The sequence below is a fragment of the Papio anubis genome, chromosome 3, assembly GCF_008728515.1.
Source record: "Papio anubis isolate 15944 chromosome 3, Panubis1.0, whole genome shotgun sequence".
Classification (NCBI taxonomy): domain Eukaryota; kingdom Metazoa; phylum Chordata; class Mammalia; order Primates; family Cercopithecidae; genus Papio; species Papio anubis.
This window is the reverse complement of record NC_044978.1, coordinates 146490737-146513120: the sequence shown is the minus strand read 5'-3', so window position 1 is coordinate 146513120 and position 22384 is coordinate 146490737. Positions and strand designations below refer to the sequence as shown.

At 46.2% G+C, this 22384-nt stretch overlaps 1 pseudogene; it reads left to right on the top strand.

The window, feature by feature from the left end:
* Positions 1-659: 659 nt before the first annotated feature.
* LOC101011180 lies at positions 660-20912 on the top strand (annotated as a pseudogene).
* The last annotated feature ends 1472 nt before the right edge of the window (positions 20913-22384 follow it).

The following is a 22384-nucleotide window of genomic DNA, read 5'->3' as shown; positions in this document are numbered from 1 at the left end:
TTTACATTTAAACTTTAACTTTAATTTTTTGAGATAAGGTCTTGCTCTGTGACCCAGGCTCTGTGAAGCCTCAACTTCCCAGGCTCCAGTGATCTTACCACTTCAGCCTCCCCAGGAGCTGGGATCACAGGCTCAGGCCACCACGTCTGGCTACTTTTTGTATTTTTTGTAGAGATGGGTTTTCACCATGTTGCCCAGGCTGGTCTCAAAACTCCTGGGCTCAAGGAATCCACATACTTCAGTCTCCCAAAATGCTGGAATTACAGGCCTGAGCCACCATGCCCAACTGCTTTGTTTTTTTTTTCCTGAAAAAAATTTTTTTTTTCCCTTGAGACTGAGTCTCACTCTTGTTGCCCAGGCTGGAATGCAATGATGCGATTTCAGCTCACTGCAACCTCCGCCTCTTGGGTCCAAGTGATTCTCCTGCCTCAGCCTCCCGAGTAGCTGGGATTACAGGCATGTGCCACTACGCCTGGCTAATTTTGTATTTTTAGTACAGACAGGGTTTCTCCACATTGGTCAGGCTGGTTTGAAACTCCTGACCTCAGGTGATCTGCACGCCTAGGCCTCCCAAAGTTCTGGGATTACAGGCATGAGCCACCTCACCTGGCCTGAATATTTTGTATCTGTGGTTGGTTGAATCTATGGATGAGGAACCTATGGATAAGGAGAGCCGACTGGATAAGTGAAATTTAAAGAATATGCAACATATATGCTTTTGTATAAGGCTTTTAAAACTTAGCATAATGTGGAATGTGGGCCAGGCGCGGTGACTCAGGCCTATAATCCTAGCACTTTGGGAGGCCGACGCTTGGGGATCACCTGAGGTCAGGAGTTCGAGACCAGCCTGGCCAACATGGTGAAACCCCATCTCTACTAAAAATTACAAAAAAATTAGCTGGGTGTGGTGGCATACATCCATAATCCCAGTTAGTCGGGAGGCTGAGGCAGGAGAATTGCTTGAACCTGGGAGATGGAGGTTGCGGTGAGCTGAGATCATACAATTGCACTCCAGCCTGGGTGACAGCGCAAGACTCTGTCTCAAAAAAAACTTAGCATAATGTTTTCAGTTTCATCCATGCTGTTGTATTTCTAGGTATTTGTTCCTGAACATTATTTTATTGTAAGGATATACCACGATCTAAGTAGCTATTCATAGGTTGATAGACGTTTGGGTTATTTCCAGATTTTGGCCATTGTGAATAGAGCTGCTATGAACATTCTTGTATAAGAGATGTGAGATTTTTAGTCCACTGTTTTTCCCACCTCACTGCAGTGTAAAAGCAAGAATATACTCTTCGTTGTACAGCAGTTTTAATAAAAGAGCTAGGAATAGTTTAATACCTATCTGATCCTTTCTTTCTTTTTTTTTTTTTTTGAAACAGAGTCTCGCTCTGTCCCCCAGGCTGGAGTGCAGTGGCCGGATCTCAGTTCACTACAAGCTCCGCCTCCCGGGTTCACGCCATTCTCCTGCCTCAGCCTCCTGAGTAGCTGGGACTACAGGCGCCTGCTGCCTCGCCCGGCTAGTTTTTTGTATTTATTTATTTTTTTGGTAGAGACGGGGTTTCACAGGGTTAGCCAGGATGGTCTTGATCTCCTGACCTCGTGATCCACGCGTCTCAGCCTCCCAAAGTGCTGGGATTACAGGCTTGAGCCACTGCACCTGGCCGTATCTGATCCTTTCATTGACCTCATGAAAGCACTTGGGTTCTAGCAACTGCAGGTAAGAAGAGCTAAGTCAAGTAATTCAACACAGCCATAGCATCTCCCTGGCCTGAGTCCGTATCGCCAAAATTTGATATATGAACCATACTTTGAGATGGAAGGTGTCCAGATATGAAAGGGTCCTTGCTGATGCTTGGAGGTGGAGAACCGATCTTGCCTATACCCTCACGTTTAATAAAGAATTCCTAACTATAGAAGAGATTATTTATCTGCCGCCAAATAGTCTTAATCCTACTTCCTCTTTCCTACTTCCCCTACAGGACTGACCTGAAAGCAAAGATCTGTAACTCTAGCCTTACTGTGCAAGCCCGTGGCACTTTTAGTGTATCTGCATGTTCAGCAGAAGCTAGATATGTCCCTGCGTTGCAACAACTAGTAATGGTGAGTCGGCTGTGTAAGGTCAAGTGCTATTCCCATATGCATGGAATGCTTTCTGATTATCACAATTATAGTCACTATAAATTCATTACAACACTGTACAAATATGATAGTATTAAGAATATCAGTCTTCAGTGAATTTTTCATATTTCTCTCTGTATATAAACAAACACAGTATTTTTAAACTTTTTTTTTTTTTTGAGATGGAGGTCTCGCTGTGCTGCCCAGGCTGGAGTGCAGTGGCACGATCTCCACTCACTGCAAGCTCCACCCCCTAAGTTCGCGCCGTTCTCCTGCCTCAACCTCCCGAGTAGCTGGGACTACAGGAGCCCGCCACCGTGCCCGGCTAATTTTTTTAAATTTTTAATAGTGACAGGGTTTCATCATGTTAGCCAGGATGGTCTTGATCTCCTGATCTCATGATCCATCCGCCTCGGCCTCCCAAAGTGCTGGGATTACAGGCGTGAGCCACCGCACCCAGCCTAAATGTTTTTTTTTAGACAAGGTCTTGTGCTGTTGCCTAGGCTAGAGTGCAGCAGCGTGATCACAGCTCACTATAGCCACCACCTTCCAGGCCCAAGCGATCCTCATACCTCAGCCTCCCAAGCAGCTGGGACCACAGGTGCACACCACCAGGTACAGCTAATTTTTTTTTTTTTTTTTTTTTGAGACTGAGTCTCGCTCTGTCAGCAGGCTGGAGTGCAACCTCTGCCTCCCAGATTCAAGTGATTCTCCTGCCTCAGCCTCTTGAGTAGCTGGGACTACAGGCATGCGCCACCACGCCCAGCTAATTTTTGTATTTTTAGTAGAGATGAGGTTTCACCATGTTGACCAGGATGGTCTCGATCTCTTGACCTCGTGATCCACCCAGCCCACTTCTTTTTTTTTTTTGAAACAGAATTTCACTCTTGTTGCCCAGGCTGGAGTGCAGTGGCACCATCTCAGCTCACTGCAACCTCTGCCTCCCAGGTTCAAATGATCCTCTTGCCTCAGCCTCCCGAGTAGCTGGGATCACAGGCGCCCACAACCACACCCGGCTAATTTTTGTATTTTTAATAGAGACCGGGTTTCGCCATGTTGGGCAGGCTAGTCTAGAACTCCTGACCTCAGGTGATCTGCACACCTCGGCCTCCCAAAGCACCCACCTGGCCAAGTCCAGTTAATTTTTCCATTGTTTTTGTGGAAACAGAAACTCTCCATGTTGCCTAGGCTGAAAACATTTTTTTTTCCTTTGAAAAGAAACACATCTTGCAGGAATTTTCTTTCAAGGGAGGACTCCTAAGGCCTTTTTGTATGCTAATTTCTTTTTGTTTTGCTGTATTTCTTCTTCTCTCTTTTTTTTTTTTTTTTTTTGAGACAGCGTCTCCCTTTGTCACTCAGGCTGGAGTACAATGGCCACAATCTTGGCTCACTGCAACCTCAGCCTCCTGGGTTCAAGCAATTCTCCTTTCTTAGCCTCCCTAGTAGCTGGGATTACGGGTGTGCGCCACCACCACCAGCTAATTTTTGTATTTTTAGTAGAGATGGGATTTTGCCATGTTGTTCAGGCTAGTCTCAAACTCCTGGCCTCAAGTGATCCACCCACCTCGGCCTCCCAAAGTGCTGGAATTACAGGCCTGAGCCACCATACCTGGCCTTAACATTCTTTTAAATGCAGAGCTGAATCAACAAGATAATAGATCGTGGTATATCCACGATGCCAGCCTTCCCTGAGAGGTATGTAAACATCATACCTGATTGAACCAATCTGTGAGCCCTATGTAAATCAGACACCGCCAAAAAATCGCCAAAAAAAATCTCATAATGTTTTCAGAAAGTTCACGAATTTGTGTTGGGTTGCATTCAAAGCCATCTGGGGCTGCAGGTTGAACAAGCTTGCCCTAGTTAATGAGTGACATATAAAGTTGAGAGAATGATGGCAGGAAAAAATTAAGAAGTGTAAGAGGGGCTATCAATTGAGGTCTTATAGGCCATGTAAAAATATCATTATTCATTGTCATCCATAGACTGTAGAATATTCTGAGACATCTCTTTGAATATTCCATTTCATGTTATTCTCTGCTGCTAAACCACTGTTGGAAATGTCTTAGGACCAGGCGTAGTGGCTCTCGCCTGTAATCCCAGCACTTTGAGAGACACAGGCGGACAGATCACTTAGGCCCAGTAGTGTAAGACCAACCTGGGCAACGTGGCAAAACTCCGTCTCTACTAATGATCTGTAACACCTACTTTCTTGTTTCACCAGTTGGCCAGGCTGGTCTTGGGGGCTGCTTTTCATTAAAAGGAAAACCTTGACTGGGCATGGTGGCTCACTCCTGTCATCCTGTAATCCCAGCTACTTGGGAGGCTGAGACAGAAGAATAGCTTGAACCTGGGAGGCGGAGGTTGCAGTGAGCTGACATTGCACCACCTAACTCCAGCTTTGGTAATAGAGGGAGACTGCATCTCAAAAAAATAAATAAATAAATAAAGGAAAACCTTATCCAGGACTTCTGTACCCTTACTATTTGCCTAAGTAATTTCTTCTTTTGTTTTTTTGAGACAAAGTCCTGCTTTGTTACTGTGGGGAAAAGAAAGAGATCAGCCTGTTACTGTGTCTGTATAGAAAGAAGTAGACATAAGATACTCCATTTTGTTCTGTATTTGAGATGCTGTTAATCTGTGACCCTACCCCCAACCTTGTCCTTGCAAGAGACATGTGCTGTGGTAACTCAAGGTTTAATGGATTTTGGGTGTGCAGGGTGTGTCTTTGTTCCTAGAAAAGCTAGGTATTGTCCAAGGTTTATCCCCATGTGATAGGATGAAACAATGCTGCTAAAAGGTTTATCTCTAGGCACAGGATTTTCCTTTAAACTTATTCATGTCACAGAGATCCTTGTTCTTATGTCTTACTGCTGATTTCTTCTCTAAAAACGATCCTATTGTCCTGCCACTCCCTTATCTTTAAGATGGTAAAGATAATTATCTATAAATACTAAGGGAACTCAGAGACCGGTGCCGGCGTGGGTCCTCTGTAAGCTGAGCGCCGGTCCCCTGGGTCCCCGCTTTTCTTTCTCTATACTTTGTCTCTGTGTCTTATTTCTTTTCTCAAGTCTCTCGTTCCACCTAACGAGAAACACCCACAGGTGTGGAGGGGCAGGCCACCCCTTCAGTTACCCACGCTGGAATGCAGTGGCTCAATCTCTACTCACTGATACCTCTGTCTCCGGGGTCACGCGATTCTCCTGCCTCAGTCTCCTGAGTAGCTGGGACTACAGGCAAGTGCCACGATGCATGGCTAATTTTTTTTTTTTTGGTACTTTTAGTAGAGACGGGGTTTTACCATGTTGGCCAGGCTGGTTTTGAAATCCTGACCTCAGGTGATCCACCCTCCTTGGCCTCCCAAAGTGCTGGGATTACAAGCATGAGCCACCATGCCTGGCCTTTTTTTTTTTTTTTTTTTTTGAGACGGAGTCTCGCTCTGTCGCCCAGGCTGGAGTGCTGTGGCCGGATCTCAGCTCACTGCAAGCTCCGCCTCCCGGGTTCCCGCCATTCTCCTGCCTCAGCCTCCCGAGTAGCTGGGACTACAGGCGCCCGCCACCTCGCCCGGCTAGTTTTTTGTATTTTTTAGTAGAGACGGAGTTTCACTGTGTTAGCCAGGATGGTCTTGATCTCCTGACCTCGTGATCCGCCCGTCTCGGCCTCCCAAAGTGCTGGGATTACAGGCTTGAGCCACCGCGCCCGGCCAACCTGGCCATTTTTTAAGGTATTTAAATCTTTGGTCCCCAGGGACTGGTTTCACAGAAAACAATTTTTCCACAGACATATGCTGGGTTGGGGCATAGTTTTGGGATGATTCAAGCACATTACATTTATCGTGTACTTTATATTATTATTACATTGAAATATGTAATGAAATAATTATACAACTCACCATAATGTAGAATCAGTGGGAGCCCTGAACTTGTTTTTCTGCAACTAGACAGTCCCATCTGGGGGTGATGGGAGACAGTGACAGATCACCAGGCATTAGATTCTCATGTGGAGTGAACGACCTTGATCCCTCACAATAGGGTTCACACTTTTATGAGAATCTAATGCCACCACTGATCTGACAGGGAGTGAGCTCAGGCATTAATGCCAGTGACGGGTAACGGCTGTATACACAGGTGAAGCTTTGCTGGCTCACCCTCCGCTCACCTCCTGCTGTGCAGCCCAGTTCCTAATAGGCCAAGGACAGAACTGGTACCTGTTGGGGATCTCTGATTTAAATGAAATAGCTAGAACTTCCATTTTGCAGTTAATGGATGGTTTATTTTCTCCAAAGAGTTTCTATATGCACGATAAATCCAGTAACCCCAGTGGTTTACTCTGGCGTGAGAACAATTGCCTCCAAATAACCAGTGGGCTTATTCCCTTTGCTTTGTTTATGGAGATGGGGTTTTGCTATGTTGCCTAGACTGATCTTGAACTCTTGGGCTCAAGTAATCTACCTATCTTGGCCTCCCAAAGTGCTGGGATTACAGGCATAAGCCACCGCGCCTGGCCTTCATTTGCTTTTTACTGATTGCTGCGTCAGCCACGGAGGGACCCTGTCCACTGAGTTTCCCAAGGAAACTTAGGGGCTAAAGCTCAAATGCTCCCCCGTGAAGTTGAGAGTCGGCTACCAGTGCCATAGTTACTTTCTCAGCACCACCATGGGTAGCCAGAAAGACAGTGGGGGCTCAGTGTACTATTTGTGTGGGCCTGTTCCCCCCACTACTCCTGCAATCTCAATAACTGTTCCCCCCAAGCTCCCTGTGCATTTCCTGTATATCTTGTAAGTATGAAGATCAACAATAAAATGGTAAGTCCCCTTTGCTTCTCTCTGTAGTTGGCCTAAATCACCACAGCCGCTGACCCCCAACACTTATTACACACACAGAGCATGGAGCAAGCCAGCCTCTCCACAGCATGCCTCATGGGCCAGGATTTAAGTCACTCAATCCTGATCGTTCTGTCACCTTCCCCCGCCGCTCAATTTGTGTTCTATTTTTCATCCTTCCTGCCACCCTCCTGGCTTAGGTCTGAACATTTATTCTGATCACTATAGAATAAGGAGACAGTAGTCTTCTTATTCGTGTCTTACCTTCTCCCATCATTCATTCATTCACACCACTCTGCTTACCTGCTTGCCACTGCCACACCCTTACTCTTCCTTTTTTTTTTTCGAGAGAAGTCTCGCTCTTGTCCCACAGGTATGAGTGCAATGGCTTGATCTCGTCTCACTCTAACCTCTGCCTCCCGGGTTCAAAGATTCTCCTGCCTCTGCCTCCCAAGTAGCTAAGATTAAGGTGCCTGCCACCACACCCGTCTAATTTTTGTATTTTTTAGTAGAGATGGGATTTCACCATGTTGGCCAGGCTGGTCTCGAACTCCTGATCTCAGGTGATCCACCTGCCTCAGCCTCCCAAAGTGCTGGAATTACAGGTATGAGTCACCATGTCCGGCCCAAATTCTTTTATGCTTTTACCAGAGTAATTTTTACTTTATTTTATTTTATGAGACAGAGTTTCACTCTTGTTGCCCAGGCTAGAGTATAGTGGTGCAATCTTGGCTCACTGCAATCTCTGCCTCCTGGGTTCAAGCGATTCTCCTGCCTCAACCTCCCGAGTAGCTGGGATTACAGGCACCTGCCACCACGCCCGGCTAATTTTTCGTAGTTTTAGTAGAGATGGGGTTTCGCCATGTTGGCCAGGCTTGTCTCGAACTCCTGACTTCAGGTGATCTGCCTGCCTCAGCCTCCCAAAGTGGTGGGATTACAGGTGTGAGACACCTCTCCCGGCCTCATATGTATGAATTTTGAAAGGGAATATATTTTTTCCCTGATTAAAGTCATATCATAGTGAGTTAGAAAGAGCCTGAATTTTAGAGCCAGCAAGCCCTGGTTCTATAGCTGCTTAGCATTTCTGTCTTTTAGTTTCTTTTCCTATGATATAGAGATAAATAGTAGTAACTATCTCATAAGGTTTATTATTAATTAATTAATTAATTAATTTATTTATTTATTTATTTTGAGACAGAGTTTTGCTCTTGTTGCCCAGGCTGGAGTGCAATGGCATGATCTGAGCTCACCACAACCTCCGCCCCCCGAGTTCAAGTGATTCTCCTGCCTCAGCCTCCCAAGTAGCTGGGATTACAGGCATGCGCCACCACGCCCGGCTAATTTTTTATATTTTTAGTAGAGACGGGGTTTCACCATGTTGGCCAGGCTGGTCTCGAATGCCTGACCTAGCTGGGATTACAGGCGTGAGCCACCGCGCTCGGCCTATTTATGTTTTTGAGACAGAATCTCACTCTGTTGCCCAGGCTGGAGTGCAGTGATGCAATTAGGGGTCACTACAGCCTCTACCTCCCAGGCTCAGATGATGCTGCAGCCTCAGCCTCCCCAGTAGCTGGGACCACAGGCATGCACCACCATGCCCAGCTAATTTTTGTATTTTTTGTAGAGGCAGAGTTTCACCATGTTGCCCAGGCTGGTATCAAATGCCTGGGCTCAAGTGATGCTTTTGCCTTGGCCTCCCAAAGTGCTGCGATTACATGTGTGAGCCACCATGTCCAGCTGGAGAGATGCCATTTGAAGAGGGTTTTCAATAGTGAAGTGAGAACATGGCAGGTAGGATGCAGACCAGTAACCAGGACACTATTCAGAAATGCACCAAGGGAATGGCTACAATAGGAGGCTATCCCAGAAAGAATGTCGATCCAGCTTAGGTTGAATTTGATCCCTCAGTTGGCATCACTGAGGAGGTACTTTTCCTTAAACTCTTGGGAGGTAGGCACATGGTCTTTATTTATTTTATTTTATTTATTTATTTTTTTGAGATGGAGTCTTGCTCTGTCACCCAGGCTAGAGTCAGTGGCACGATATTGGCTCACTGCAGCCTCCGTCTCCCAGGTTCAATTGATTGTCCTGCCTCAGCCTCCTGAGTAGCTGGGACTACAGGCACACGCCACCAGTCCTAGCCCTTTGGGAGGCCGAGGCAGGAGGATCACGAGGTCAGGAGATCTACACCATCTTGGTCAACATAGTAAAACCCTGTCTCTACCAAAAATACAAAAATTAGCTGGGCATTGTGGTGGGCACCTGTAATCACAGCTACTTGGGAAGCTGAGGCAGGAGAATCGCTTGAACCCAGGAGATGGAGGTTGCAGTGAGCTGAGATTGCACCACTGTACTCCAGCCTGGGCAACAGAGTGAGACTCCCTCTCAAAAAATAAATAAATAAATAAATAAATAAATAAATAAATAAATAATAAATAAATGCACATGCTGATATCCTTCATAGAGCTACTGAATCAGAATTCCTGAGATTAGAGGGTTTTTTGCTTGTTGGTTTATTATTTGCTCTTTAATTCTTTTTTTTTTTTGAGACGGAGTTTTGCTCTTGGTGTCTAGGCTAGAGTGCAGTGGTGTGATCTCGGCTCACCGCAACCTCTGCCTCCCGGGTTCAAGCGATTCTCTTGCCTCAGCCTTCCAGAGTAGATGAAATTACAGGCATGAGCCACCAAGCCTGGCTAATTTTGTATTTTTAGTAGAACTGGGGTTTCTCTGCGTTGGTCAGGCTGGTCTCGAACTCCCGACCTCAGGTGATCTGCCCACCTTGGCCTCCCAAAGTGCTGGGATTACAGGCATAAGCCACCGTGCCCGGCCTTTAATTCTTTTTTTTTTTTTTTTTTTTTTTGAGATGGAGTCACTCTGTTGCCCAAGCTGGAGTGCAATGGCGCGATCTCGGCTCATTGCAACCTCTGCCTCCTGGGTTCAAGTGATTCTTCTGCCTCAGCCTCCTGAGTAGCTGGGATTGCAGGCGAGCACCACCATGCCCGGCTAATTTTTGTATTTTTAGTAGAGACAGGGCTTCCCCATTTTGGTCAGGGCAGTCTCGAATTCCTGACCTCGTGATCTGCCCACCTCGGCTTCCCAAAGTGCTGGGATTACAGGTTCTTTAATTCTTTATTGAGTGCAGAGGCTCAATCTCAGCCCACTACAACCTCTGCCTCGGTGTTCAAGTGATTTTCCTGTCTCAGCCTTCCATGTAGTTGGGATTTCAGGCCCGCACCACCATGCCTGGCTGATTTTTGTATTTTTAGTAGAGACAGGTTTCACCATGTTGGCCAGGGTGGTCTCAAACCCCTGACCTCAGGTGTTCTGCCAGCCTCAGCCTCCCAAAGTGCTGGGATTACAGGCATGAGCTACCGCACCCCGCCAGTTCAACGCATTTTGACAATAGTGTACATACAAGTAACTACTACCTAAAAGAACATAAAGAACATTTTCATTATTCTCAGAGAATTCCCTTATGTGCACTCCAGTCAATTCTGTGCCTACCACAGGCAAACACTGTTCTTTTTTCTTTTTTGAAGACAGGGTTTTAATTTGTCACCCAGGCTGGAGTACAGTGGTGTGATCATAGCTCACTGCAGCCTCAAATTCTTGAGCAATCCTCACGCCTCAGCCCCTGGAGTAGCTGGGACTATGGGTGCATGCCATCATGTCCAGCTAATTTTTTTTTTTTTTTTTGAGACGGAGTCTTGCTCTGTCGCCCGGGCTGGAGTGCAGTGGCACAATCTCGGCTCACTGCAAGCTCCGCCTCCCGGGTTCACGCCATTCTCCTGCCTCAGCCTCCCAAGTAGCTGGGACTACAGGTGCCCGCCACCATACCCGGCTAATTTTTTTGTATTTTTAGTAGAGACGGGGTTTCACTGTGTTAGCCAGGATGGTCTCAAACTTCTGACCTTGTGATCCGCCCCCCTTGGCTTCCCAAAGTGCTGGGATTACAGGCGTGAGCCACCGCGCCCGAACAGCTAATTTTTTTTTTTTAGTTTTTTTTTTTTTTTTTTACCAGAGACGGGATCTTGAACTCCTCCTGGATTCAAGCAATCCTCCTATCTCAGCTAGCCAAAGTGCTGAGATTACAGGTGTGAGTCACTGCAGCTAACTGCACTATTTTGATTTCTATCACCATAACTTAGTTTAGGTATGCTAGGATTTTAAAAAAAATACAGGTAAGTAGCTGGTGCGGTGGCCCATGCCTGTAATCCCAGCACTTTGGGAGGCTGAGGTGGGCAGATCACCTGAGGTCAGGAGTGCGAGACCAGCCTGGCCAATGTGAAACCCCCATCTCTACTAAAAATACAAAAATTATGGCCAAGTGCGGTGGCTGATGCCTGTAATCCTAGCACTTTGGAGGCCGAGGTGGGTGGATCACCCGAGGTCGGAAGTTGGAGACCAGCCTGACCAACATGGAGAAACCCCGTCTCTACTAAAAATACAAAAATTAGCCAGGCGTCATGGTACACGCCTGTAATCCCAGCTACTTGGGAGGCTGAGGCAGGAGAATTGCTTGAACCTGGGAGGCAGAGGTTGCAGTGAGCCAAGATCGCACCACTGCCCTCCAGCCTGGACGACAGAGCAAGACTGGAGGAAAAAAAAAAAAAAAAAAAGTTAGCCCGGCTTGGTGGCAGGCACCTGTAATCCCAGCTACTCAGGAGGCTGAGGCAAGAGAATTTCTTGAACCTAGGGGGCGGAGGTTGCAGTGAGCCGAGATTGTGCCATTGCACTCAAGGCTGGGTTACAAAGGGAGACTCTGTCTCAAAAAAAAAAAAAAAAAAAAAAGCGAAACTCCATCTCAAACAAACAAACAAAAACAGATAAGTGTATTATGAAAGAAGTAGAGTTGCCTATAATCCCAGTGGCCCAGGAGTTGGAGACCAGCCTGGGTAACATGGCAAAACCTGTCTCTACTAAAAACATAAAAAATTAGCTGAGCGTTGTGGTGTGAACCTGTAGTCCCAGCTACTTGGGAGGCCAAGGTGGGAGGATTGCTTGAGCCCAGGAGGTCGAGGCTGCAGTGAGCCAAGATTGTGTCACTGCACTCCAGCCTGGGTGACAAAGTGTGACCCTGTCTAAAAAAAAAAAAAAAACAAAAGTCTGGATGCAAGTATTCTAGGGCTGCTAAGACAAAAGGGTTTCACTAATTCTTATTTTGTTACTTAGCCAGTCTTCAGATGTGGTTTTTGCCTCATGACCAGCAAAGCTGCTTGACCTTCAGTCATCATGTCCATATTCCAGTCAACAGGAAAAACAAAGGACAGAAGTGCCTATACTTCCCTTCAAGGACAATTTCTGGATGTTACGCACATTGTCTTTGCTTACAATTCACTGTCCAGAATTTAGAGGTGACTGCACCTAGTTACAAGGCAGTGCTGGAAATGTAGTCTTTCTTCTGGACCATCTCACGCCCAAGTGAAAATCAGGAATTTCATAATATTGTGACTTGTGAGTTGTATACCAAAACCAAACAAGTCCATTATTATGGTGACAGAAAGTGATGTCAATGCCTAAGGTTTGGTCAATCTCTTAAAATTGACAGGCTGACAAAAAGGAGGGAGTTATTAAATTAAAGAAATAAGAGGCTAGTGGCCTGACACTATCTCCATACTTTGAGTTCCTATGTAACAAACTGCAACTGTTATAACTTAGTATATAAACAAACTCAAACCTAATCTAGAAGTATGATTTTTATAGCAGACTACTGTGTCTCACCCAATCACAGGCAGTTGATTGATCAGACCAAGTTCAAATAAGGCAAACACAGAACTGTAACCAAGCAAGCTATTTCTGTACTTTACTTTCCTATTCAGGTTATAAAAGCTCACTGCTCACACTGCAGAGTGCAGCGCTCTAAACCCATTTCAGTATTGAGTGCTGCCTAGTTCGTGAATCACTTTTTGCTCAAATAAACTCTGTCAAATTAAAAAAAAAAAAGGAAGAAAGAAATAAACAAAAAGAAAGAAAGAAAAAGAAAGAAAACTAGGGATTTTGCCAGGTGTGGTGGCTCATGCCTGTAATCCCAGCACTTTGGAAGGATGAGGTGGGTGGATCATGAGATCAGGAGTTCCAGACCAGCCTGACTAACATCGTGAAACCCGGTCTCTACTAAAAATACAAAAATTAGCTGGGCGTGGTGGTGTGTGCCTGTAATCCCAGCTACTTGGGAGGCTGAGGCACGAGAATCACTTGCAGTGAGCCGAGATCGTGCCACTGCATTCCAGCCTGGGCGACTGAGCGAGACTCCATCTCAAAAAACGAAAACAAAACAAAACAAATCAAAGAAAACGAGGGATTTTATTTTATTTTATTTTATTTTATTTTATTTTATTTTGCGACAGAGTCTCACTCTGTCGCTCAGGGTGGAGTGCAGTGGCGTGATCTTGATTCATTGCAACCTCGGCCTCCCTGGTTCTAGCGATTCTTCTGCCTTAGCCTCTCAGTAGCTGGGATTATAGGCACCCACCACCATGCCCAGCTAATTTTTGTATTTTAGTACAGACAGGGTTTCACCATGTTGGCCAGGCTAGTTTTGAACTGATGAGTTCAGGTGATTCTCCTGCTTTGGCCTCCCAAAGTGCTGGGATTACAGGTGCGAGCCATTGCACCCGGCCTTTTTTTTTTTTAAATTTATTTTTTCTTTTTTAGTTTCTCTTTTTTGGTTCTTTTTTCTTTTTTCTTTTTATTTATTTATTTATTTATTTATTTATTTATTTATTTATTTATTTTTTGAGATGGAGTCTCGCTCTGTCGCCCAGGCTGGAGTGCAGTGGTGCAATCTCAGCTCACTGCAAGCTCCGCCTCCCAGATTCACGCCATTCTCCTGCCTCAGCCTCCCAAGTAGCTGGGACTACAGGTGCCCGCCACCACACCCGGTCAATTTTTTCTGTTTTTAGTAGAGACGGGGTTTCACCATGTTAGCCAGGATGGTCTTGATCTTCTGACCTTGTGATCCACCCACCTAGGCCTCCCAAAGTGTTGGGATTACAGGCGTGAGCCACCGCGCCCGGCCTTTTTAATTTTTTTTAATTAAAAAAAATTTTTTGAGATGGAGTTTCACTTTTGTTGCCCAGGCTGGAGTGCGATGGTGCTCTCTTGGCTCACTGCAACCTCCTCCTCCCAGATTCAAGTGATTCTCCTGCCTCAGCCTCCCTAGTAGCTGGGATTACAGGCATGTGCCACCACATCCGGTTAATTTCATGTTTTTAGTAGAGACAGGGTTTCACCACGCTGGCCAGTCTGGTCCCGAACTTCTGACCTCAGGTGATCCACCTGCCTTGGCCTCCCAATGTGCTGAGATTACAAGTGTGAGCCACTGCGCCCAGCCTATTGTATTTTTTTTTGAGAGGAGTCTTGCTCTGTCACCCAGGCTCGAGTGCAGTGATGCATTCTTGGCTCAGTGCAACATATACCTCCTGGACTTAAGCAATTCTCCTGCTTCAGCCTCCCAAGTAGCAGAGACTACAGGAGCCCAATACCATGCCAACATAATTTTTTATTTTGGAGATGGAGTTTTGCCCTTATTGTCCAGGTTGGAGTGCAATGGCGCATTCTCGGCTCACTGCAACCTCCACCTCTTGAGTTCAAGCAATTCTCCTGCCTCAGCCTCCCAAGTAGCTGGGATTACAAGCATGCATCACCACGGCCAGCTAATTTTGTATTTTCAGTAAAGGTGGGGTTTCTCCAGGTTGGTCAGGCTGGTCTTGAACTCCCAACCTCAGGTGATCTGCCTGCTCGGCCTCCCAAAGTGCTGGGATTACAGGTGTGAGCCACCACACCTGACTGCAAATTTCTTTTGTTTTTGTTTTTGTTTTTAGATGTAGTCTTGTTCTGTTGCCCAGGCTGAAATAAAATGGAATGATCTTGGCTCACTGCAACCTCTGCCTCCCAGGTTCAGGGGATTCTCCTGCCTCAGCCTCCTGAGTAGCTGGGATTACAGGCATGTGCCACCATGCCCCACTAACTTTTTTTTTTTTTTTTTGAGACAGAGTTTTGCTCTTTCGTCCAGGCTGGAGTGCAGTGGTGCGATCTTGGTTCACTGCAACCTCTGCCTTTGTTTCAAGCGATTCCCCCCTGCCTCAGCCTCCCGAGTAGCTGGGATTACAGGTGCCCACAACCACGTCCAGCTATTTTTTTTTTTTTTTTTTGTATTTTTAGTAGAGAAGGAGTTTCATCATGTTGTCCAGGATGGTCTTGAAGTCCTGACCTCGTGATCTGCCCACCTCAGCCTCCCAAAGTGCTGGGATTACAGACATGAGCCACCGCGCCCGGCTGTGCCCCACTAATTTCTTTTTTTTTTGAGACGGAGTTTCACTCTTGTTGCCCAGGCTGGAGTGTAATGGCGCAATCTTGGCTCAGTGCAACCTCTGCCTCTTGAGTTTACGCGATTCTCCTGCGTCAGCCTCCTGAGTAGCTGGGATTACAGACATGCACCACCATACCCAGCTAACTTTGCACTTTTAGTAGAGATAGGTTTCACCATGTTCGTCAGGATGGTCTCAAACTCTTGACCTTGTGATCCACCTGCCTCGGCTTCCCAAATTACAGGTGTGAGCCACTATGTCTGACAATTTTTGTTTTTTTAGTAGAGGAGGGGTTTCACCATGTTGGCCAGGCTGGTCTCGAACTCCTTACCTCAAGTGATCTGCCTGCCTCGGCCTTCCACAGTGCTAGGATTATAGGTGTGAGCCACCGCACCCGGCCACCAGGCTAAATTTTTTTGTATTTTTAGTAGAGACGGGGTTTCACCATGTTGGCCAGACTCATCTTGAATTCCTGACCTCAATGATCCACCTACCTTGGCCTCCGAAATTGCTGGGATTACAGGCATGAGCCACTGCACCCGGCCAGGATTTTATTAGTAAGGAAGAAGAAATAAGATTAGTAAATCAAAGCTATACATATTTCTATTATATATTACTGTTTATTATACATAGTATTATATCATTGTATGCTTTTAATATTTATTGAATACCAGGAAAATATACAATAAAAATATTTTTCTTTAAAACAAATTAAAGTGGGCTGGGCATGGTGGCTCATGCCTATAATCTTAGCACTTTGGCAGGCCCATGTAGGAGGATTGCTTGAGCTCAGGAGGTTGAGACCAGCCTGGGCAATGTAGTGAGACCCTTATGTACAGACAAAAACTAGCCAGGCATGGCGGTGCCTGCTTGTAATCTCAGCTACTTGGGAAGTTGAGGTCGGAGGATTGCTTGAGCCCAGGAGGTTGAGGCTGCAGTGGACTGAGACTGTGCCCCTATACTCCAGCCTGGGCAACAGAAGGAGACTCTATCTCAAAAAAAAAAAAAGTTAGCCAGGCATGGTGGGGCATGCCTTTAGTCCCAGCTACTCGAGAGGCTGAGGTAAGAGGATAGCTCGCACCTGGGAGGTTGAGGTTGTAGTGACTCACTGCACTCCAGGCTGGACTACAGAGAAACACCCTGTCTCACAGACACACCAAAAAAGCAAAAAACATTAATTATTTTTCCCCTAGTAAAGATCTTTCTTGTTACCTACTATGAATATAACGAAGTAGTGTTTTTAAAAGTATGAAGACTGTAGCAGAATGGCTATATTTAAGTCATGGCTCCACAGTTTACTTGCAGTTGTACACTTTGGATAAGTCACTCACTTCACCTCTCTAGTTGCAATTTTGTTGTCTGTAATGTGAGGATAATAGTACCTACCTCATAGGGTTGCTACGAAGATGAAATGGACCAGGTGCAGTGGCTCACGCCTATAATCCCAGCACTTTGGGATTCTGAGGAGGGCAGATCACTTGAGGTCCGGAGTTCGAAACTAGCCTCGCTAACATGGTGAAAACCCATCTCTACTAAAAATACAAAAATTAGCTGGGTGCAGCAGCTCACACCTGTAATCTCAGCACTTTGGGAGACTGAGGCAGGCAGATCACCTGAGGTCAGGAATTTGAGACCAGCCTGGCCAACATGGTAAAACTTCATCTCTACTAAAAATACAAAAATTAGCTGGGTGTGGTGGCGAACGCCTGTAATCCTAGCTTTTTGGGAGGCTGAGGCAGGAGAATCTCCTGAACCCAGAAGGTGGAGGTTGCAGTGAGCCAGCATCGCACCACTGCACTCCAGACTGGGCGACATGTTGAGTGAGACTCTGTCTCCAAAAAAAAAAAAAAAAAAAAAACCAATAAAAATACAAAAATTAGCTGGGAGTGGTCGTGCATGCATGTAGCCCCAGGTATTCGGGAGGCTTAGGCAGGAGAATCGCTTGAAAGTGGGAGGTGGAAGTTGCAGTGAGCCGAGATCATGCCACTGCACTTCAGCCTGGGAGACAAAGCAAGACTCCTTCTCAAAAAAAAAAAAAAAAAAAAGATGAAATGTATTTATACACCCATAAATACATAGAGCAGTAAGTATTCAATAAATGCTATAATTGTGGTTGAAACTTTAGAAAATTCAAAAAATTAGGAAGAGCAAGAAAAGGTAATCAATAATCCATCTTCCAAAGGCAGCCAATATTAAAATATTGAAGTATTTACTTACAATAAAATTTCCATGGATATTTGTACCCAGTGGAAATACTTATGTATGTGATTTGTATCTTATTTTTTATTTTTATTTTTTAGTCCAGGTCTTGCTCTGTCATGCAGCCTGGAGATTCATCCCCCTGCCTTAGTAGCTGGGACTACAGGTATGCACCACCTCACCTGGCTAATTTTTGTATTTTTTGTAGAGAGGAGGTTTCACCATGTTGGCCAGGCTGATCTTAAACTCCTGGGCTCAGGTGATCCACCCGCCTTGGCCTCCCAAAGTGCTGGGATTACAGGTGTGTGAGCTACTGCGCCCAGTTGATTTGTCTCTTCTTTAGTCCAGAGCCTCTCTTCTCATCTTCATTCTGCTTTGTGTCTCAGGAGGGACTCATGAGGACTCCATCAATGGATTATACTGAGCTCTTCTATTTGGGTTTACCTAATGGGGACACTGTGATAGGGTATTAATTTCCCTTCTCCTTTGAGGAAGTTCTCCTTTGAGGAAGTGGGGTGGGTTGGCTGTGCCCCTTTACTGAAGGTCTCACCTCTTGTCTTTCCATGACACCTCTTGTCTTTCCTTTCTCTCTTTCCATATGGCCATGCTTTCTGGGATCTCCATTTCAGCCTACGTTTGGTAACTGCTGTTGATAGACAGCTGCAACAAGTTCTGCAATAATCTTTATTGGTTTCCCTGAACCTTTTGTAAATGATTCCTTTGCTAAATCTCCTCAAATTACCCAGTTTGAGTGTACCATGTCCTTTCTTCTAGGACTTTGATACATAGGAGAAGAACAAAGTTTTTTTCAGGAAGATTAATTTTAGTAGCTGTATAATATTCTAGAGTGCCAATATACCAACAATAATGGCAATTACTTAATGTGCATGCCAGGTGCTTTATAGACATCATTTTATTCAGTAATTAGCACCTCCAGAGATTAGTATTTTACAGATGAGGAAAATGACTTCATGGAAGGCTGAAAACTTATTTGCCTGAAGTGACAGAGCTAATAAGCAGCAAGGTCAGCCTTACTTCAGAATCTGTATTCTTCCCACTAAACCCAGTGGTTCCAAAGCCCAGCTAACCATGAAAGAGAAAAATCTGGCTGGCACGGTGGCTCATGCCTGTAATCCCAAAACTTTGGGAGGCTGAGGCAGGCAGATCTTTTGAGCTTTTGACTACCTGGCCAACCTGGCAAAACCACATCTCTAGTACAAATACAAAACTTAGCCGGGCGTGGTGGTGCACACCTGTAATCTCAGCTACTTGGGAGGCTGAGACACAAGAATCACTTGAACCTGGGAGGCAGAGGTTGCAGTGAGCTGAGATCGAGCCACTGCACTCCAGCCTGGGTGAGGGAGTGAGACTCTGTCTCAAAAAAAAAAAAAAAAGGAGAGAGGGAGAGAAATCTATTTCCACTCCCAGAGATCTTAACTTAGTAGGTCAAGAGTAAGACCCATAAATCTCTATTTTTATAAAAGTTCCTCGGGGGATTCTGATGATAAGCTAGATTTGGGAAAGAAAGCACCGTTTACCTCATCTTAATATACTGATGTTTCCTTTTTATTGGATATTTAGATCATCTGTACATTTTGTCCTTATAAATAAGACTGAAATAAAGATGGTTACATATAAAGTCTTGCCCATATTTAATACTGTTCACATAATACAAGTCTCAAAAGAATGAATGGTGAATCAAAAATAGAAATATTTTTGGCCGGGCGTGGTGGCTCATGCCTGAGGATCACCTGAGGTCAAGAGTTTGAGACCAGCCTGGCCAACATGGTGAAACCTCGTCTCTACTAAAGACAAAAAAATTAGCCAGGTGTGGGGGCACACATCTGTAATCCCAGCTACTTGGGAGGCTGAGGCACAAGAATCGCTTGAATCTAGGAGGCGGAGGTTGCAGTGAGCTGAGATCGCACCGCTGCACTCCAGCCTAGGCTACAGAGCAAGACTCCATCTCAATATATAAATAAATTTTAAAAATAAATAAATGGTCCTTGGCAAAGCCTGAGTCCTGTCCTCTCACTCCTCCCCAGTCAGAACGAGCTTCACCATTCGCTCCACCTTCTCCACCAACTACCGGTCCCTGGGCTCTGTCCAGGTGCCCAGCTATGGCGCTCGGCCAGTCAGCAGCTCAGCCAGCATCTATGCAGGTGCCGGGGGCTTTGGTTCCTGGATCTCCGTGCCCCGCTCCACCAGCTTCTAGCGCGGCATTGGGTTTGTGGGCCTGGCCACCGGAACGGCCGGGGGTCTGGCAGGAATGGGAGGCATCCAGAACGATAAAGAAGCCATGCAAAGCCTGAACAACAGCCTGGCCTCCTACCTGGACAGAGTGAGGAGCTTGGAGACCGAGAACCGGAAGCTGGAGATCAAAATCCGGGAGCACCTGGAGAAGAAGGGACCCCAGGCCATTACTTCAAGACCATCGAGGACCAGAGGGCTCAGATCTTCACAAATACTGTGGACAATGCCCGCATCATTCTGCAGATTGACAATGCCCGTCTTGCTGCTGATGACTTTGGAGTCAAGTATGAGACAGAGCTGGTCATGCACCATTCTGTGGAGAACTACATCCATGGGCTTCGCAAGGTCACTGATGACACCAATGTCACTCGCTGCAGCCGGAGACAGAGATCGAGGCTCTCAAGGAGGACCGGGTCTTCATGAAGAAGAACCATGAAGAATAAGTAAAAGACCTGCAAGCCCAGATTGCCAGCTCTGGGTTGACCGTGGAGGTAGATGCCCCCAAATCTCAACACCTTGCCAAGATCATAGCAGATATCCGGGCCCAATATGATGAGCTGGCTTGGAAGAACCGAGAGGAGCTCGACAAGTACTGGTCTCAGCAGACTGAGGAGAACACCACATTGGTCACCACTCAGACCGCTGAGGTTGGAGCTGCTGAGATGCCACTCATGGAACTGAGACATACAGTCCAGTCCTTGGAGAGCGACCTGGACTCCATGAGAAATCTGAAGGCCAGCTTGGAGAACAGCCTGAGGGAGGTGGAGGCCCGCTATGCCCCGCAGATGGAGCAGCTCAACGGGATCTTGCTGCACCTGGAGTCAGAGCTGGCACAGACCCGGGCAGAGGGACAGCGCCAGGCCCAGGCCCTGCTGAACATCAAGGTCAAGCTGGAGGCTGAGATTGCCACCTACCGCCGTCTGCTGGAAGATGGCAAGGACTTCAATCTTGGCGATGCCCTGAACAGCAGCAACTCCATGCAAACCATGCAGAAGACCGCCACCCGCAGGACAGTGGATGGCAAAGTGGTGTATGAGAGCAACGACACCACAGTTCTGAGACATTAAGCCAGCAGAAGCAGGGTACCTTTTGGGGAGCAGGAGGCCAATAATCAGTTCAGAGGTAAAATAAATAAATATTTTTAAGATTTTTGATTTTTTTGAGATGGAGTCTTGCTCTGTTGCCCAGGCTGGAGTGCAGTGGCACCATCTCGGCTCACTGCAACCTCCACCTCTGGGGTTCAAGCAATTCTCCTGCCTCACATTCTGGAGCAGCTGGGACTACAGGTGCACTCCACCACGCCCAGCTAATTTTTGTATTTTTAATAGAGATGGGGGTTTCACCATATTGGCCAGCCTGGTCTCGAACTCGTGATCCACCCACCTTGGCCCCCCAAAGTGTTGGGATTACAGGCATGAGCCACTGTGCCTGGCCACTTTTTGATGTTTTATTCAAACATTCATTTATTTGGCTACTTAAATATTCATTTAAAAATTCTGCATGCTTTCCCTGCCTGGCCAACATGGTGATATCCCATCTCTGCTAAAAATACAAAAATTGCCAGGCATGGTGGCTCACGTCTGCAATCCCAGCACTTTGGGAGGCTGACCACCTGAGGTCGAGAGTTCGAGACCAGCCTGGTCAATGTGGTGAAACCTCGTCTCTACTAAAAATACAAAAACTAACTGGGCATGGTGGTGGGCGCCTGTAGTCCCAGCTACTTGGAAGACTAAGACAAGAGAATCGCTTGAACCTGGGAGGTGGAGGTTGCAGTGAGCCAAGATTGTGCCACGGCACTCCAGCCTGGGCGACACAGCCAGACTCTGTCTCAAACAAAACAAAACAAAAGAAAACATCACAAAAATTAGCTGGGCGTGGTGGCACATGCCTGTAATCCCAGCTACTTGGGAGGGTGAGGCAGGAGAATCACTTGAACCTGGGAGTTGGAGGTTGCAGTGAGCCGGGATTGCACCACTGCACTCCAGCCTGGGCAAGAAGAGTAAAACTCCATCTCAGAAAAAAAAAAAAAAAAAAAAAAAAAAAAAATTCTGCATGCTTTCTACCAATATTTATTTATTCATTTTTCTACAAATATTTATTAGACATTTATCATGTGCCAAACACTATGCCAGAGTTTTGAAATACAACAGTGAGGCCAGGTATGGTGGCTCATGCCTGTAATCCCAGCACTTTGGGAGGCCAAGGCAGGAGGATCACCTGAGGTCAGGAGTTCAAGACCAGCCTGGCCAACATGGTGAAACCCCATCTCTACTAAAAACAAAAAAATTAGCCAGGGATGGTGGTGCAGGCCTGTAATCCCAGCTACGTGGGAGCCTGAGGCAGAAGAATCGCTCGAACCTGGGAGGAGGTTGCAGTGAGCCAGGATCAAGCCATTGCACTCCAGCCTGGGCAACAAGAGCCAAACTCCATCTCGGAAAAAAAAACAAAAACAAACTGCATTCTTTCTACAAATATTTACTAGACCTTTATCACGTGCCAAGCACTGTGCCAGAGTTTTAAAATAGTGAGACTGGGTGTAGTGGCTCATGCCTGTAATCCCAGCACTTTAGGAGGCCAAGGCAGGAGAATCACTTAAGCCCAGGAGTTTGAGACCAGCTTGGGCAAAGTGGTAAAACCCTGGCTCTACTAAAAATACAAAAATTAGCAGGTCATGGTG